This window comes from Schistocerca serialis, chromosome 1 (assembly GCF_023864345.2).
Source record: "Schistocerca serialis cubense isolate TAMUIC-IGC-003099 chromosome 1, iqSchSeri2.2, whole genome shotgun sequence".
NCBI lineage: Eukaryota > Metazoa > Arthropoda > Insecta > Orthoptera > Acrididae > Schistocerca > Schistocerca serialis.
The window spans coordinates 363,846,259-363,866,943 of record NC_064638.1 but is presented as its reverse complement, the minus strand read 5'-3'; the positions used below and the strand labels follow the sequence as shown (position 1 = coordinate 363,866,943).

Below are 20,685 nucleotides of genomic sequence, written 5' to 3'. Positions count from 1 at the left end.
TCAATCTTGGAAATATAACTAAATGCCAGGTCCTTCAAAAGTTGGGTATGTGTGTTGGTTCCCGTACGGTACGTGCTATGTTCTTTTTAGATCAGCACAGACTAAGGCATGCTGATAATATAATCAAGACATTAGTGAAAAAAGCAAGACAGGTGCAGAGGGGTGCCAAAAGAAGACTTGAAGATGATTATGAAGACTGTGAAGGGGGTATTAGCTACGGATCAGGAATGTTTTAATCTTCTTTCTCCGTTTCCCGTAAGTTTACTTTTTACTTCATCTAGGAACATTATCTCAGGTACTGGTCAACCTAGAAGTCTGAAATTTTTATGACGTAGTGACATAGGTCCCTATTACATACTGAAACAACGATTTTTTAATTACTTGATTTACAAAAGACTTAGGGGTGATAGTCTAGTAAAAAGGGATGGAAAAAATTTACTTAAAAATAAATGTACAATATCTCTGTAAGAAAATACTTTGACAATAAACTGTTGTTTCAGTATTGTTGTAACATATGAATGCACATACAGTAAAATTTTTACCTCTCTGTCTCCAGTAGTTTGTGAGAAAATGTTCCCTATAGTAGGCATATATTAACATTGCGGGGATAGGTGATTCCGTATCCCCTTAAATTTGAAATGTTACTTAGGTAAGTGTTTCGCATCTTCCGTAGCATCGCGCGAATCATACCCGCGCTCTGGACGCGTTGCGCGCGCGCTAGCAAATTACGCGACGTACTGCCAACAGACAGCCAGGAGTGTTAATTAGCGGAACAGTATTAATATTCTGCACCACTACACACATTAAATCAGTTCAGATAAGGATCGCCAGCCTCGATTTTACCCGCGAGACAGGATTAAGCTTTTCACTGCTGCAAAGTCAATAATTAATTAACGCCCTTTAGCGGTCCAAATAGTGTCAGAAAAATTCAGAGAGCCGACCGCTGCACTGCAAAACTTACTTCGCTTGTAATTCATACACTGCCTCCAACAGGCTTCCATCTACTCCCACCTATAATCTCTGTGACAGATAAAGACACCTCACTTACATTTCCACGTGAACGAATGTTATTAATCGGCTTCAGTGAAAACCTCGCCAATTCCGTCTCGTTCACTAAGCACCACCGTCCAGCTAGTCACGCGGCCCAGCGACTTAAGTTGTGGTCAAATTAGAATTGTATTAACACCGTCAACTACTAACGGGCGTTGATATATATCAACGGGGACAGGTGAAAATGTGTGCCTCGACCGGGACTCGATCCCGGGATCTCCTGCTTACATGGCAGATGCTCTATCCATCTGAGCCACCGAAGGCACAGAGGATAGCGCGACTGCAGTGACTATCTCGCGCACGCCTCCCGCGGGACCCACATTTTCATCTTGTATGTCCACGTACTACATTCATAGTACACATTACTCGTGAAAGACATTCTTACCAAGTCCCGTAAGAGTTCGTGGAATATGTGTGCATCCACACAGAAGAAGGTTGTCATGGCCGGGCTTTTCCGAAAGAACAGACACCATATTCATATAAGTATATAGTTCTGGCAACAATGGCCATGACCCCGTTGATATATATCGACGCCCGTTAGCAGCTGACGGTATTAATACAGTTCTAATTTCGTTCTAGACGGCTGCAGGTTATCCATGTAAGTATATAAGTTGTGGTAGTCTCTGCCTGTTAAGCGTATACACAGTTGCTAAACGGCAACATTCCGCTAGATAACCGGAATGTCTAAACCCGAAGTCCTCACCCGCTAGGGAAACGCATTTACGAGCCTCACAAATTTTCGAATTGCAACAAGTAACCCGGTTCATCACGAGACGCTCACCCACCTCCCGATTTGTGAAGTGCAACGAACACCAGCTCCACCCCAGGCAGCACACAGATTCTACACACGAAGAGGAATGTCGGCCGACCTCTCTATTTTACGAGCTCCAGTCCGCTGCACGCAACTACACTGCCAGAAGAAATTAGTGCATACTTTCCAATTCACTCAAGATTTATTGGTGCAACACTGCGTATGTAATACACGAAATGATTACGTTTACAGATCGATAGCACTAGTTGGTCTGTGGTAACAGGTATCTACCCATGCTGGATCAGTCATATTAGTATGTGGTGTAGCCTCAACGGGCGGCCACGCAGGCGGCCACTCTGGCATCCAGTCGAGCCTACTGTTGGCGACTACTGTCCTGCGATAGGTCACGCCACGCCTGCTCGACCTGTTCATCTAGTTCTGTAAGAGTTCTTCGTTGATGAGTCGTCCAAGTCCCTCATCATCCCATCATATCCCACGCGCGTCCGTCCGCAGCTCGTGGTCGTGCGGTAGCGTTCTCGCTTTCCGCGCCCGGGTTCCCGGGTTCGATTCCCGGCGGGGTCATGGATTTTCTCTTCCTCGTGATGACTGGGTGTCGTGTGATGTCCTTAGGTTAGTTAGGTTTAAGTAGTTCTAAGTTCTAGGGGACTGATGACCATATATGTAAAGTCCCATAGTGCTCAGAGCCATTTGAACCCACGCGTGTCCGATTGGAGAAGACTCCAGAGATAGTGCTGGCCAGGGACGTCGCTTCACTTTTTGCAGAGCACGTAGAGTTTCACAACCCGTGTGTGGACGAACACCCTGTTGGAAGAACGTACCAAATTCCTGTTTCAAAAAGAACAAAAGAACAGGTCTATTAACTTCCTATACGTACCGACCACGGGTTAGCGTCTCCTCCAAAAACACAAATGGTGAACGCTAGTTCTCCAGACCGCAAAGCATGGTACGGGCCAGTGTGTCTTGGACGAATGCGCTCTACGAGGCAGCGCTCACCAGGTCTATCTACTTCTTACGCAGAAACGACCATCACCTACGTGCTAGCAGAATCTGCTTACATCGCTGAAGACAATGGCGCGCCGTTCCATTTGCCAATTGATCCTCTGACGGAACCAGTCGAGCCGTGCATGCCGATGGTACGGCGTGAGTGGAAAACTGACTTGAAGTGTGCGTGCCCGGAGCCCCACTGGTAATAACGGGTTTGCAACAGTTGGTGTTGACGCGTCTGCACCCACAAGCCCTCTTGTCAGTGCTGTGGCAGCTGTACGCTTTGCCACTGCTCCCTTACAATGCGACGGTGCTGGTGGGCGTCTGAACTGCGTGGTCGTCGAGAACCTCGTCTCCGGGAGCGAGAATGTTCACGTGACCACTGACACCAGCGTCGTTGCACAACTGACGCAGCAAGCCCAACTTGTGCGTCAGTTCTCCGAAAGGACCAACACCACCACGCGGAAGGCCACAATTAAACGCCTTTCAGACTCGTTCATTTGGCTGTAAGAAGCGCGAGTGCGTCTCCGTGGCAAAGTTGCCTGCTTGGTTCAAACGGTTTTCACCACACAGAGACTTTCTGGCTGTGAGCATTCTTTATTAAAGGGTACACATATATGGCACTCCGGTAGTTGTGCCACTACGCTGTGTGTGGGCGGACGACGTTGAAACCTTTCATCGGTACATCCCCTTTCCCCCATGTGGCATATTCTGTCATCAGATCAAAATCGACGTCGTCTTTCGAGGTGTAACAATTTTTTTCCGGCAGTTTATTTGAGATTTAGGCCTCTAGTCAATCAGGATCAAGAGCAAAATGCAGATATTATGACTGGCCATCTCCGTCTGCCACAGTTGGCGCTTTTGTAAGCGGGTGCTTTGTGGATATTTAGTAGGTTTTGTGGAAAGGGTGTTGGAAAAGAAAGACAACCATCGAGAGGGGGTCGCTCGATCTGGAGCCGATGTGTTACGCCCATACGACTACCCATTGTCCGCCTCGATAGCTGAGTGGTCAGCGCGGCCGCATGCTGTGTGGAAAAGGGTCCGGCTTCCATTCCCGGCTGGTTCGGAGATTTTCTCCGTTCAGGGACTAGGTGTTGTGTTTTGTCTTCATCATCATATCATCTCCATCGACACGCAAGTCGCCGAAATGGCGTCAACTCAAAAGACTTGAACCAGGTGACCGGTCTACCCGACGGGAGGCCGTAGACACACGACATTTCATTTTTCACTACCCATTCAGCGGTATTATATACACACCGGTCCGTTACCTCGAGGCTGGAGAAAGTGTTTCTCCCTGGTGTACAAAACGAGAAAACAGTTGCGGTCTACAAATCATATCTTACAAAGGAAATAAATGCTGTTACGCGCGTCTATTTGGGGAAAGTAAGACGTCAAGAAGTCCAATGTGCACTAGATGATCCCACAGAGAATGTAAATGTAGTTAAAATCTCTAATGCAGTTAAAATCTCTAATGTAGTTAAAATCTCTGATTATATACTAAGGTATTTATTGCTGTAACACTAGTCTAGGATCACCTACTGCATTAGTAAGACAGTATGTGGCGGATGATTGTAATGAGAGATGTCTGGCAAGTAGATAGGTGACCGGGAAAACTGGTTGTCACATTGAACAAAGTTAACTTACATACCGTATGCAGTCCTTCCAAAACTACACAGGTGTTCAAAACTAAGGCAACAAACGGAAATTTTGCAAGATTGCATTATTTTGGCAAAAAAGTACTTAAACAGATCATATAAAATAGAAACAGTGTAAAGAATACATTACCTAAACAACTGCAACACGTATAACGTGAGACAAGTGATCGGTTTTTTCCCCCAACTTAACGGATTCGCACACGCACACGCACACACACGCACAATCACGCACGCACGCACACACACGCGCGCACACACACTTTCCGTCAACCCTTAATGTGCTCAGTATGGGGTGTGACCACCTCTGGCAGCAGTACAGGTCTGACAACGACAAGGTATACTGTGAATGATGTAATCGATCTCGTGTCGAGGCAAGTTTTGGAGAGTGGTTGGTGATTCTGACATAATGCAACTCGTCTCCGTAGTGCATCCCAGACATGTTCTATGGGATGCAAATCGGAAGAGCGAGCAGGCCACGCCATGCGTGCAGTACCTTAAGTTTCCAAGAAAACTTCAACTGTCCGTGCTCTGAGAGATCCTTATTGTGCGTTAGTGTCCGCAGCTCGTGGTCTTGCAGTAGCGTTCTCGCTTCTCGCTTCCCGCGCACGGGGTCCCGGGTTCGATTCCCGGCGGGGTCAGGGATTTTCTTTGTCTGATATGTGTTTTCGGAGTCTGCCCTCTCGTGTACCCTTGAGGACTGCACGATATAAAGCTTTACGCCTCGCCCGTCAACACCGACACTGGACTGTTGATTACTGAAAACATGTTCCCTGGTCGGACGAGTCTCGTTTCAAATTGTATCGAGTAGATGCACGTCTGCGGGTATGGAGACAACATCATGAATCCATGGATCCTGCATGTCAGCAGGGGACTGTTCAAGACGGTGGAGGCTCTGTAATGATGTGAGGCGTGTGCAGTTGGATTGATATGGGACCCCTGATACGTCTAGATACGACTCTGACAGGTGGCACGTACGTAATCATCCTTTCTGAACACCTGCATCCATTCATGTCCATTGTGCATTCCGACGGTCTTTGGCAATTCCAGCAAGACAATGCGACAACCCACGCGCTCAGAATTGCTACAGAGTGGCTCCAGAACACTCATCTCATTAAACACTTCCGCTGGCTACCAAACTCCCCACACACGAACGTTATTGAGTATATCTGGGATGCCTTGGAACGTCCTGTTCAGAAGAGATCGACACTCCCTCGTACTCTCACGGATTTATGGACAGCCTTGCAGGATTCATGGTGTCAGTTCCCTCCAGCACTACTTCAGACTTTAGTCGAGTCCATACCACGTCGTGTTGTGGCTGTTCTGCGTGCTCGTTATTAAGCAGGTGTACCAGTTTCTTTTTCTCTGCAGTGTTTATAAGGGTCGGAAGACTCGCTTCTGTTTCAATCGAACTTCTTTTAAAAAGATTAAGAGATCCGACAAGTGGACTGGAAAATGTGCACCATAGTTCCTGCACGTGTCCTAACAAGTTTTGTCAATAATCTCCATAACAATAAAGGAGGAATACCTGCCAACGTCAACAAGAAAAAAGACACACAAAACATCACTCTCAAAATCCACGGTAACGAATATAATCTGTTGGCTTCTATGAAAACCTCGGCAAGTCCGCCTCACTCACTGAAAAAGAAACAAAAAGAGAAAACCACCGCCGTCCAGTTAGCTACAGGCTGCGCGATCTGACGCAAGGGCTCCGCCTGCCGGGCCCACTTAAGCCGTCCTCGCACGAGACGCAGCTAACGATGACGTGGACGCGGATGGGAAATCCGAACTCGCGAGACACTCCACCTTCGGCGCATGTGGCGAGTTGGTCAACGTGATTTGCGCACTCAGCGCTTTCCAGCGTGCGTTGTCAGCTTTATTTGGATCGCAAAATTCTTTAGGAAAATGGACGTGCGTAAAATAGCAGCGTTATCTCAGCGACTGTCGAAGAAGAGTGTAGTTTAACTCAATTCACTTTTCATTCCATTTTCTGTCTCCAATTAAAATTGTGAAATGACAGTCACGTAAAGATTTCTGGCCACTGGAGGAACATTCGAGTCGTTGGTGTTTGCCAGAAGAACTGCAGAAATACATTTATAATAAATAACATCGACTTTTCAGATAATACATCTATTAAATAGTAAGACCCGGAATATTTTAGGAAAAAAGGCGAAAAAAGAAATTTCGAAGGAGATGGACGTGAATTTGCTACCATTCTCTTCACAGCTCCTGACGCTATCAGCTCTGCTACAGCTTCGACATAGCAGCGGGACCTCCCTGTATGGCATCTAATGTCTAAAGACTCTGTCTATAAAACATTATTTAATATTTAGTACGCAGCTTTTATCAGAGATATGCGCTTTCGATATCTCATCATTGTGCCGATGCATTGAAACGGTGTACTTCGGTAGTACACAAGTTATGACTCTAAAAACATCAAGCACAGGAAACCTTTACCTACCGCTATGTTGTTTCCTGTCACTTTGTTATAGCAAATCGTAGCTAAAACGACGCGTTTTCGAGCGATCCTCAACTTGTTGATGCTATTAAAAAGCTTATGATCATACCACGTACTCCCTGAGAAAGAACACCCACCAAATACAATGTTTAACGCTGTACAATATTGCGGCTCTTATGCTCTGCTTGTGGCGTAAAACGATGTCTTGTCTAATTAGCGACATTCCTCTCCGCGAGACAAAAATCTGACATCCAAATTCTTTATTTCACGCCGCGCGATGTAGTGGGAGGTGGAATTCTACTCTGTGACGTCACCAGTTCCTCGTCCACGTGCGTTTTCACGTCCCGCAAGAGGACGGCTTTAGTGGCAACACTCGCGCGGCAGAATTACACGTTGTCTTGCGTTAACTGACTTCTTGTAGCCTTTCCTTACATGGAAAGAATCTGGATTGAATCGCTTACGATCACCAACTACTGACTTCAGTAACACACTTTGCAACATTACCTCCGCCCCACAGGGCACAAGAGACCACCTATACCTACGAGGGCTGTTGGCCGACTCATTGATTTCCCGAAGATCCAGAGGGCTGCACGAAATTATTCAATCAGAAGTGCAATGTAGGTATTTTCAATGACAATTTCCTGCTCACGCCAACACTTCGACTGCCATGGGGAAGTCACTCGACCCTGAGCTGGCTTGGTATACTCAGACGACTATCCACGACCCGTGTAAGACAGTTAGGGAAGGACTGCCATTACACTCAGGCTGAAGGAAACATCTTTCTCTGGCGTCCTCAGCACTCCCAAGAAGGAACGAACAGGTGCGGCCCGAAAATATTATTTTACAACTTCTGATTTGTCCCTAAACGTTGCACAATCCAGTCATATTATTTAATTGGTGCACATGTAACAATAACCAACTTAACAGAAGAAGAGAAGGTGTAAAAAAGGGCACAGATAAATAAATCTGGGCATTCCTGTCCAGAGTGAGAGAGGGAGGGAGGTGCTGCGGACTGGTGGCCAGGACAGTAAACGTTACCACTTTCTGATAGAAGAGCCCGGTGAACAGCTGGAAACTTACTTTCTAGTAGTATGGATGCAACGTCGGTTATTGTCCGAATCTGGTATTTGTTCCGAGACTTGCAGACCTTTCGTAGGCATGTTAAAACATTTTGTTTTCATCGTACTTATGGTTGGTTTAAACTAGTTTCACAGTGATATCCGGAAAGCGGGATCTTAAGCTACTTTAAGAGACACATCTTTTGTCCACCCAGTCTTCTGGTTGTATGTGATAAGGACCATCTCGTTTTGATGGGGTTGGTGTAATTATGGGCCGTCATTTAAACATCGCAATATTTCATGGGGACTTCAAATGTAGTTCCGGTGCGAGAGACTGGCTTCAGGGCAGGAGTGGAGAAACCAAAGGCCTTCAGAAAAAGAAAATTCCATCCAAAAATCTTAGTCCTCGTCAGATCCTTGCGACCATATTTTTGTGAACAGTGAGAATGATCTGGATATCAACGAAGGGGCTACACCAGACTTCAGCGATGCAACCTGCACCGTTGGGGGTGAAAAGTTGTTTCAAGACCCTTTCGGAGAAGTGTGGGTTAAACGTCACGTGCCAAACATGGGCATACTTAGATTACGTCGAGGCTGAAGGAGCCATTTAAGTTTGCGCTTTCTGCAAATAATTTTTGATTCGATATCCAGTTAAAATGCTTAAACAACCTGCTCTTTGTAGACTAGTTCACTGTTTTGTGAAGTTCCATACAGCCCTAGTAAAACATTGTAAAAGATTTTTATGACTTTTTGGGTGAGGCCTATATTTGCACTCGATTTTAGTGCTATTTTATGAGCTTTCTGCGAATTTTCATTTTCGAACATACATCTTTGATATTAATCATTTTTGCTTCATATAATTGTTACTTAAGGCGAAATATTCAGAACGATCCGGAAGAAAAAACCTTGAAGTCACAAACAAAACAGGTTGTCCATATTTACACCTTTTCCTCTAGGGAGTGTAGTCGTCTCTCTCAAAAGACACAGGCCGAGTGGAATGCTTAATTTTACATGTTAGTTCGCTTAGTGTGCAGAAACAGTACGTTTGCGACATCACAACTCTGTTCAAAATAAAAACCCCTACTTACGTAACAGGCTTCCGGAACACAATTTATGGTGACTATTAAAAATGTATTTGTGATGATTTGTAGTTATTCAGCACACATGTGAAGCTGTTACCAATGATACAGAAATTGAAATACATATAAGTGTAGTACTTTATTGACTGATAAAACCTTAAATAGGTTATTGTATTCTGAAAAGAGAAACAAATTCAATCAGCTTTGCAGTATATGAAGAAGAGTTAACAAGAATTCAGTATCAATAGACTACATGAAAATGATTTCCTAAGCGACCCGCGCAACACAAAAAGAAAAACAGGAGTTAAACACGTCCGGAACGTTCTTTCTACGGAAGTGAGACCATTTCGGTGGAAGCTTATTTATAGTACTAGATCGGTTTAGGGAACACAGGCGAGCTGACACTAATGCCTGCGTAAATATGAAAATATTGCATCGGTTGGTTGGGAGAAAAGAGAGGAGCAACAGTATGGATGGGCACTGATAAATCTTCGGCTTTATAATACAAAAGGAGGAAGGATTATCGGAAATTGTGTACTCTGTGTAATCGCTCCCAACCATCGGATATTTACGGCTTTGTTATTCGAACTTTTATAACTCCGCCAAGGAAAAAAAATTTATTTTTTTTCGGTGCTGTTGAGCGGTCATGGCAGCTTGAAGTAATGTTGCTAATGTTTAAAAGCACGTTATGTAAATGGATAAGTGGATATATTGGGAGTTTTTCAATTTTCCAATTTTTGTAGTACATTCGTTGTATTTTGTAGAGCAGTAGTGTATCTGTTGAATAAGATTTCTTGTAACGGTTGCCTCAATGCCTTGATACGCGAGTACATGATTAATTTGGTGAACCTGAGCTTCGCTACTTCCCTCTGACGGGATATAATAGCAAGTGAGGTATTTGCTTTCCTCGTCGAGCGCGGTGGCTCCGTGGCGGAGGTGGTAAAGCTCTTAATGTGCAGGACTGATGTTAGATGCTGTGTCCGGCCTCCTACGATCTGCAGTTTCTCTGTACCGGCACTGCCAGTCATTTCAGGCACAGTTACTACCGGTTTTCTCCTTCATCCCGCTTCAATCCAAGAAACTGAAGTTTTAAGTTCGTTTCGTCGTCGTCAGACGTAGAGAATGAGTTGGCCAAGGATATCGAATATTCTGTAAATGGTTTCCAGATAATCGTCGAAATGTTGCATCAGAATAAGTGTTTATTCAGTTGATAAACTGAAGAACATTTTTCCTACAGCAGCTGGCCAAAAAATATGCATTTGCACAACCTTTAAGTATTTGTTACTTCTGTTTATTGCCTCAGAAGTTTAAATATCTTAACACAGCTTTAATGTAACTTTCGTCTTTCACAAACTGTTCTGCATGTGAAAAGCGGCAGTGATCAAGGTTGACGCTGTACGGTAAGAGCTAGGTAAGTTGTGGCATTTATGCCACACCGCTCTTTTGTTGCCATGTTTCAATGCACCGTATATGAAGATTTGGTTACGGGAGGCTAGCGAGTAAGAAGGATCACGAGGCAGACTCATCGAAGGACGCGCCAGATATTCGCATAGCGTGAGAACGCCAGGGCGAGCAAGAGCAAGGTATCGCGCTGGAACACAGACAGTGGGGATCCACCTACCACGCTGGCCGCCAAGAAGCAAATCTTCTATTATTTATATATTTGCAGTTTAAATCGTTATACACAGCTCCAATCGTGCTGAGGACGGTATTTGTACTGAGAACTTATTAATAGTAATTTCAGTATCACTCAATTTATCGGGAAATGATAATTACAGATTTTAGTTGCTGTCAGTGTTTATTGATGGAAAGGATGGAGCAGTCAAAAGTGTGCCATGAGAGCAGACGCAAAGCCGCTGAGATAGCTCACTACTAGTCTACGATCGGTTTCCGAGGAGTTAACACATGAATTAAAGACGGAACAGTTCGTTAAAAAACTGCCTTGGATTAACATAACAACGCACGAGGCAGTCTACGATCGGTTTTCGAGGTTGCAACATGCGAACAAGTGTGTGAAGTGCAACTCCTCGCAAAGACGGAAATTGTTGCTGAAGTTGCCTCGGAAAACATAATATTTGTGCGATCTCATGTGGATTCTAAAATCATGCGAAGCATTTTGTGGTTTTGCTGTGCTCGGAAACTAATGATAATGACCGGGAACCTTGTTATGAATATTAACGACAGACTGACTCTGGAAATCGTTTTACTAATTTTGCGATTGGGCAGATAAAGCAAAATTAGTTGGCATCCTAACATTTTACGATTGTTGTTATTCATAGCATTTAAACCTAACCACTTCCCACATTACTATGCACTGTTTATTACACAAACGACCAACTGAGGAGAAACCAGTTGGGCAACGTCTACGAGACGCGAGCTAAGCAAGTTGGCTACAGTTCGGTTAAAAGTCGCATTGGACTTCCATATGTAAATCGCACGTAGCATCACTGTTTGTGCCCGTGTACATACTGTTGCCGACGTTTCTCGAAGATTCATTTCCTTGTCTGCTGTGATGGTGTTACAAAGCAAGTTGTTTGAGCAGGGTCGCCGGCCGTTGGTGGCCGAGCGGTTCTAGGCGCTTCAGTCTGGAACCGCGCGACCGCTAGGGTCGCAGGTTAGAATCCTACCTCGGGCACTGGAACAGTTGCCTCCCGACAAACAGTCTACACACGACTTAACAGACATGGTTTATTCTCCCGGAGACCTGCAAGTTGCATTCCACTAACCCCTGGTGACAGGAGAGCTCGTAAAGCCTGGTGTGAATAACACAGTACATGGTTATTGGAACAGTGGTCCCAGGTTATGTCTGAACCGTGATTCTCACCGGGTTTTCATGTGGCGTGAACTAGGAACCAGGTACCAACCCGGCCGGTTTTCTAAACTTATCACGAATTCCGTAGACTTACAGATCTGTGTCTTGTGTGTTCCCTATGTGCTTATGCTATTAGCGCCAGTTTTGTGTAATGCCACGTTATGTGGCACCACATTCTGCAATGATCCTTAATTTATGAGCATAAGTGTAGACACTACACGTAGTCTACTTTGGTAACAAGGCTGCGCGTACAAGGTGCCAGAGAAATGATTTAGCAAATAGTTTTGCAAATGCTTATCAGTTCTCTACAGCATATATACAGAAGATACGCCTTAACGTTTTTAATTTAATAAGTTAGCTATAATTTCATGTCGTCATACCCGAGAACAAAACAGCGAGAGAATGAGAGTAATTCTTTGTTTATGTGAAGGAAGAAATCATTCTTGTTGTGAGGGTCATTTAATTTAGTGGTGATGTACTGATGTGGCTTTTCCATGCTTCAATTGTCATTGCAGCCATGGCATAAGGTTTTTACGGTAAATATCGAAACAATCCTTAATCATCTACATAGCACTAAGTTTACTTCATCGGCTCCTCAGTGCACAAGCACCCCAATACCTTGCATCAGAGATTAAATATTCGTTATCTCATCATAATCGAAATACAAAATCTCATTTATCTAGTGTCGCCAACTCTTTCTCCGTTACTGTCGTCCGCATCTGGAACACTATACTCAGCCACTCTGCGCGTTATTAAATGCTATGTCGTTTTTACGAAGAAGCTGAAACTCCTACACGCTGATGCCGATTCCCAAGGAGTTTACGCCTATGACCAGTTTTCCCGCTGTCCGACATTAAATTCTGCCAGTTCTCCCATTTACGGTTCTTTGTATTTTAATTTCTCGACCAACCGCCTCACTTCCCCTTACCTCAATAATATTGTGTTTCAACACATCTCCCTTCCTCCCTCTTCCACGTCTTCTCTCGTGTCCATTAATACTAGCCCTCATACTTAAAACTGGTCTCCGTGTAACTGGTCTCCACTCGTGAACAAATGCAAACTATCACTTTTGTTTTTGCACCATATAAATTACTAACAGTGTCGCAATGTTGGATACTATGTAGAGTATAGCATACGCTTATCGTAGTGATTACAATGCTAAATATGTACAATGTCTGGATATATTTGAGAGAGGGCCTGATGGCCCTGGTCTTGCCCGGCTAAATACATAAATAAAATCAATAAATACCGATCGACACTTCATGCCTGATAATAATGTAAAGGGCGAAGCAGACGGCAAGAATACGTAGGCACGCTGAAGTTTTGTTGAACTACCAGATTTATCCCACTCATATTGTAATAAGACCGCAGTCATTATCGGTAACTGGGCGAGCTGTGACAATTGTAACCTTACACGTGGAATATATAAAAAAAAAAACTCTGCGATCAGGCTTGGACGACCATAAGCTGCAGATGGACATACTTCCGCCGGCCGTAGTGGCCGTGCGGTTCTAGGCGCTACAGTCTGGAGCCGAGCGACCGCTACGGTCGCAGGTTCGAATCCTACCTCGGGCATGGATGTGTGTGATGTCCTTCGGTTAGTTAGGTTTAATTAGTTCTAAGTTCTAGGCGACTGATGACCTCAGAAGTTAAGTCGCATAGTGCTCAGAGCCATTTTTGACATACTTCCATCTGTATCTAGGGCAGTATTGAAGCCAGATAGCCAGTCTGATTCCTTTGGCAGAAGTTGCCAGAGAAACATCGACTGATGTCGAATTCAAGCCGAACAGATGAGGTAAAATTTAAATGTAAACGTCTTATGGCATTGTTCGCGGTGAAAGCCCATGGGGTAGGTTCAGGCAGTTGTCTAAGAGGGTGTTACTCCTTCGCTAAATCGCTCCTTTCCTAACGGATATGAGATTTTGTGTCGTGTGCCCATATGTGGAGGGTTTATACGCCGATGAGCCAAAACAACATGACCACCTGTTTAATAGCGTGTTGTTCTGCTTTTCAAACACAGTAAACAGAGATTCTGCTTGGCATGTATTTTACAAATCCTTGACAGAATTTCTTATGTATGTGGCATCAGATGTCTACGCACAGGTGTAGCAATTCCCGCAAAGTACGGGATGGTGGTTAACGGGCACGCAGCTGGCGTCTGATGTGTGTTCCAGTAGATACAGATTAGGGGCATTCGCTGACCAAGACATCAGTGTTAGTTCACTAAATGCCCCTCAAACCATGGTAGCACGATTCTGGCCATGCAACTTGTATCTGCTGGAGCATATCATCACCTTAGCAGGAGACTTCAAGCATGAAGCAAAGCAGGCAGATTGCAATAATTTTCAAGTAATTCACAACTGTCTTGATGCCTTCGACTACCACCGCACATCCGATGGAAGCGCAACTCACTGTACCCCATAGCATAATTCTAACCTCACCAGCCTGCATCTGTGGCGCAGTGTATGTTTCTTGCAGCTATTCGCCTGGACGACGGCGTGTAAGGACCCAGCCATCGACCTGGTGTAACAAGAAATGCGATTCATTCGACAGGCGACACGTTTCTATTGATCGACGGTGAAAACTCAGTGACGCTTTGCCCACTTCAACCTTAACTGACGACATCGTTGGGCCAGTACAGGAACACGAAGTCCTCGTGTGGTGTGGAGCCCCATGTTAACAATGACGTTTGTAGTTGTACTTAACAATGACTTTTGAACGATGTCCTCCGGAAAGCTTGTGCCTGCACCAGCATTGTACTCTGTCGTCATATCTGCCACAGGTCGCTGCTCATCCTGGCTTACACAGTTGGGGTTTCTCCGACCTCTACCTTTAGTGATGAAACGTGGTCGTCCAAAACCATACGGCCTACTCCTTATTTCACCATTCTTCAAGCACTTTCCATAGGTGCTCACGACAGTAGTACGCATAGCTTCGCCGTTTCAGAGATTCTCGTATCCAGCCGCAGCACCACAACAATGTGGCCTTTGATGAAACCACTTGGATCAGTGAATTTCCCCATTTGCGGCCCATATTTTCGCTTTAATGATGCCCATTTGTCTCTCTTCTGCACCGAGTGAGGTGGCGCAGTGGCTAGCACACTGGACTCGCACTCGGGAGGACGACAGCTCAATCCCGAGTCCAGCCGTCCTGATTTAGGTTTTCCGTGATTTCCTTAAATCGCTCCAGTCAAATGCCGGGTTGGTTCCTTCGAAAGGGCACGGCCGACTTCCTTCCCCATCCTTCCATAATCCGATGAGACCGATGACCTCACAGTTTGGTGTCTTTCCCCAAACAACCCAACCCAACCCCCTCTCACTTCCGCTTACATTCTTCCCTTACTGCGTCATACGCCCGCAACGCCGCCAGGAGGCATTCAACCTCACGGTGGGCAGTGGTTCTAATGTTTTGGCTCATCAGTCTGGTGTAGTGGCCGAACGGTTCTAGGCGCTACAGTCTGGAACCGCGCAACCGCTACGGTGGCAGGTTCGAATCCTGCCACGGGCGTGGATGTGTGTAATGTCCTTAGGTTAGTTAGGTTTAAGTAGTTCTAAGTTCTATGGGACTGATGACCTCAGATGTTAAGTCCAATAGTGCTTAGAGCCATTTGAACCATCTGGTGTAATGTTACGTTCGTGGTGGTGGTGGTGACGACGACGATACAAAGGACAGGGTGAAAGCTGATGCCAGCACATAGCCTACTCAGTTCGAACAGCATCAAGAGGGCCGCCGAGTTTAAAGTCTCCATCCGACGGTCGGATCATCATTTGGTATCAGATACGTTCACTTCATGAGACGCTGCGAAGAGGTTTTTTTACGCCACCAACTCTTCTCCACTGCCGGCAAATACTGGCAGTGAAAATTTCACCCAGCACACAATTCGAACCGACTGCTGTAGAGTTGAGCGCCGCCGCATAGGCGTGAGTTAGCTACCTCGGCTGCGGAGACGGGTAATACATGAGGACATGAGCGCCGCTAGAGCTGAGTAATCTACCTCCAGATAAGAGAGGCAGCAGCAGCGGCGGCGGTGGTGGTGGTGGTGGAACTCCATCTGTGTTTGTGTAGCCGCGCGCCCGGTGGCAGCGCCTCCGCGGGCAGACGTTCCTCATTTGCATTGTAAAAGGGCGGGCGTGCCTCGCGATGTGAAGACATTCCATTTGCGCGACTCTCCTGCCTGCGCCTTTGCTGCATTTGAAGGTCGCTTAGGTTGCTCGACGCGAGGCTCGCACCGTAGCGGCGCTGCCGTTTTCGCCATTTGAGTGACTTTTGTCATCAGGGAGGAATTTTCCGCGCCTCCAAGGAAACTCGAGCACCTTCTGTCTCAGTGTGTGTTCATTTTGACATAACGGCGGAGTCTTTATTAACTGGGCGCCCCATTACGTTATAACGTAAACACAAGTATTGTGATCAAACACTGCTTTGGAGCGAATGTTGAGATTCTCCGTTACGTGCACACTATATGCTGTCAAAACAAACGCCAGGAAACGATTACCGTGGTCTGAGTTCACAAACGACAGTCCCTAATGAATAATGTATGAAGCCTAGGTTACCTGTCTGTTATATCTGAGAAGCCTCTGCCGCGTGGGATTAGCCGAGCGGTCTAAGGTGCGGTAGTCATGGACTGTGCGCTGGTCCCGGCGGAGGTTCGAGTCCTCCCTCAGGCGTGTGTGTGTGTGTGTGTGTGTGTGTGTGTGTGTGTGTGTGTGTGTGTGTGTGTGTGTCTCCTTCGAATAACTTAGGTTAAGTAGTGTGTAAGCTTAGGGACTGATGACATTAGCAGTTAAGTCCCATAAGATTTCACACACATTTTAACATTTTTTTGAGAAGCCTCTAAGCCTGTGGAAGAGTATGTACCTAGTCTCCATCAAGAACATCAGCAGAATGCGCTCCGTAAGAAGATGCATCGCTTATCACATCGCTATCACATCAAGACGGTTTGAGGTTTCCTTTCCGCTACAAATGTTGCCACCGTGTGCACGGAATTTTCCTCATTTTCACTGCGGAGGGGAACACCGGAAGTGCCGTAACCCGATTGCCCAGAAACTTCGTTCGATGGAAGAGGAGTCAAAATAAGCGAACACGTGTCTAGGCTTATTAGTAGATACTCAACAGTTTTTGAGAAAACGGCGGTCAAAGTTTTCGAGGTACTTTACGTACATTTCAGCGAGTAAACCGTTCAGTGAAAGCGTCCCGCGTTGGAAACCAGATTATTCTTTTTATTTATTTTACTTTGTCATTTATCTATTCATGTCCGTAGAAGGTACTACACGAATGTTCCGTATCAAGTTAGGAAATGCAAGGGCATTATATTCATATTCAGACATTTCATTATTACGCATACTCTTATATTCTGGTATTCTGTTATTACGCCCGAATCTCGTGGTCGTGCGGTAGCGTTCTAGCTTCACACGCCCGGGTTCCCGGGTTCGATTCCCGGCGGGGTCAGGGATTCTCTGCCTCGTGATGGCTGGGTGTTGTGTGATTTCCTTAGGTTAGTTAGTTCTAAGTTCTAGGGGACTGATGACCATAGATGTTAAGTCCCATAGTGCTCAGAGCCATTTGAACCATTTTTTTTGTTATTACGCTTATCCTTCAGGAAGGTTTGGTACATTCCGTTGGTTGACACCGGTCGTAGAAACATTCGAAACAAACTCCGAACGTCACGGGCATCGCGTGAAGGCAGGTTTGCCACTGCGACATTTCTTCCTATCACTCTCATTAGGGAAAGGAGAGTCGTTAACACTGCTAAAGATTTGACGCGTTGGGAATAACTTCGCGGCAAACGAAGGATAACAAACCATTTTTCCGAAAACGGCGCTTGGAACTAATTATGATTCAAAATAAGCTACAGAAATTTTTTTCATTTTTTTTCCGCTTCATTCATGAGACATACAAGTAGTAGACGAATAAGGACAAGGTTATCGCTGTAAACATTGGAGACATTCACTTGGTAATCTTCTCTACGGACATTAATAGATAATTGAAAAATAAAAATAATACTCTGGCTCCGAACACGGGACGCAGAAATGGGAAGTCACGACGGTAACCATCGTGCTGCCGCGGCAGTTTAACGATCTGCTCACTAGAAGGCACATAGAGTACCTCAAAAACTATGACCGTCGTTTTCTCAGAACCTGTCGAGTGTCTACATATAAGCTGAGACAGGTGTTTGCTTATTTTGACTCCTCTTCCGCCGGGCGAAGTTTCTGGGAAATCGTGTTACGTCACTTGCGATGTCCTCCTTGCGAGACTCCAGTCTACATGGGGACCACAGATGGAAGTTAACCACATCGGAAAATATCGCGGACACCTGTAACTTGTGCTAACGTGGCGTCTTCAAGCGGAAGATAATCCCTGTCTGTTAAAAGAATACCTCTGGTGCGCAATGAGTCCTAAATAACTGACAAGTAATTCGTCCGCATTGTTCGTGACTCCCAACAACGCACTAAGTTCTTTTCTTGTTTTACGAACGCTATGCTCAGATTATTTTACTACGTGCATCTTAATGAGTCCACTGAAAGGGCCGCGCGGGATTAGCCATGGACTGTGCGGCTGGTCCCGGCGGAGGTTCGAGTCCTCCCTCGCGCGCCCGCGCGCGTGCGCGCGTGTGTGTGTGTGTGTGTGTGTGTGTGTGTGTGTGTGTGTGTGTGTGTGTGTGTGTGTGTGTGTGTGTGTGCGCGTGCGCGTGCGCGTGCGTGTGCGTGTCCTTAGGAATGTGTAGGTTAAGTAGTGTGTTAGCTTAGGGGCTGATGACCTTAGCAGTTAAGTCCCATAAGATTTCACACACACATTTTCCACTGAAAGGACTATTTACCTTTTTGTAACCTACACGTCGCATCTTTTCTTGTTTGCAAATACAAATCAGTACTTCGCAGTTGACGCCAGCTGTCTGCTATAACTTGTAAGATGCTTCGGAAGACAGTAAAATAGTCGTGGCATGCAACAGCCAGAAATGTTACAACATACGGTGATTTATCTTTTCGGCAACATGTTTCATATGCGACATATAATTACAGAGTGCATAATTAATCAAGCTGCGACGCAAAGTACCATACCTCCTGCAGGTACAGTTGGCACCAATTCCACTCCTGACTGCGTCTCCACATCCAGATCGAGGTACAGGTTTTTTTTTATAGGTACTCTTCTGTCGAATCGTCTACCTGAGTCGATTTTCGGAATTTAAATGTCTTGTTTAGTGTGCGACACACAAGTCTCGTTGGACTCTTTACATTTATTTTGGTTTTAAGCAACATCGACATATAGACAACAGTAACTATAACGGTGCAGAGTTAACATGAACTTTCGATTTAAGTAAACTAACAATAGGCTCGGATTGTACATACTAAAATATACTAAATATATTAAAATATACTGAAGGAAATCGTTACACTCATGATTACATAAAAATCTGTTATTAGAATGGTTTCATATGGAGCATCTTACTGAAGAAAGTTTAAATTTTCCTATACAAATATACGTTTATAATTTAAACAAATATACGAAAGTACAACGCATTATTGCAACGATCGGGCTGTGTCTGTAATGTTACTTGAACCACGTGGACTGCAAAGTTTACACCTGCATATCCGCCTCTGTTATGTGTTCAAATGTGTGAAATCTTATGGGACTTAACTGCTAAGGTCATCAGTGCCTAAGCTTACACACTACTTAACCCAAATTATCCGAAGGACAAACACACACACCCATGCCCTAGGGAGGACTAGAACCTCCGCCGGGACCAGCCACACAGTCCATGACTGCAGCGCCTCAGACCTATTGAAACGTCCCCTTAGAAAAATTGTACATGACTGTGCTTAAACTGACACACAATATTTTTAGCGCAACGCAATCTGACTTTCAAAAATCCCTACAAAACAATGGCCCTGACTAACATTAACCTATACGTATCACAAATCACTTACCTCACAAAAATCTTGGTTACTCGAACTACTGCAATACAGCGAGCGCCACTACTGCCAGCTAAATAAAAGATTCAAACTACGAAAGGCACTAACTACTGATAGGCATAGTTAGCAAATGAAAGATTTTTATAGAGAACAAACAATGTATTTACCTTAATAGTCATCAAAAGTCATAATATATATAGCAGTTCATGACATCCAGTCTTACAAATTTCAAAATTCCGCCATTTCTCTCCCCACATCCACCGCTGCTGGCGGCTCACCTCCAACTGCGCAACGCTACGCGCTGTTCACATCCAGCTGCCCAACACTACAATGGCAGACAACAATGCAAACTAGCCACAGACTGCACACAGCACAGCCAGTGATTTTCATACAGAGCGCTAAGTAACGTTACCAATAAGAAAACATAAACAGCCTACTTACACTATCGGCTAATCCCGCGTGGCTGTGTTACGTGTTGCGCCATCAAATACGATTTATTTACATCGAATGTGTGAAATGGGGTAAAATTTTTTGTTGGTCAGCGAAAACACTTTGCAGTCAGCTTTATGTGCAGCACTTCCTGTATTTTGTGGATACGAATATTATGATTCAGATTGGCCTAGCTGGACTCATCTGTCTACGGTATTTTGCCTGCAGGTAAGTTCAGTTTCTTGTGATTGGAGCTTGCATAATCATGATGGAGCGCTGTCTTCTGTTAATGTTACTGTATGAAATCTTTAAGGACGTAGCTGTCGAACGGGACGAAACTGAATAACGAACGCAGGTGATCGAGTCGTCATTCGAAGAGACTGACATCTGTCAAGCCGTCTTGGTGAGTCGTGAGCAGCCTATCGCCTGTCATTCAAGGCCAGTTCGTGCACTGTACAACAGAGACGTGTGTTTGTGCTGCGTG

The 20,685-nt window shown here is 45.1% G+C and overlaps 1 protein-coding gene and 1 non-coding gene across 2 annotated transcripts in view; one reads left to right on the top strand and one right to left on the bottom strand.

The window, feature by feature from the left end:
- Positions 1-20,685, top strand: part of LOC126470400 (syndecan) — a 244,098-nt gene that overhangs the window by 36,892 nt on the left and 186,521 nt on the right. The gene's annotated exons all lie outside the window — the stretch shown is intronic.
- On the bottom strand, positions 1,240-1,314 carry Trnat-ugu (transfer RNA threonine (anticodon UGU)). Its single transcript has one exon. It is a non-coding gene; the product is annotated as a tRNA-Thr (tRNA).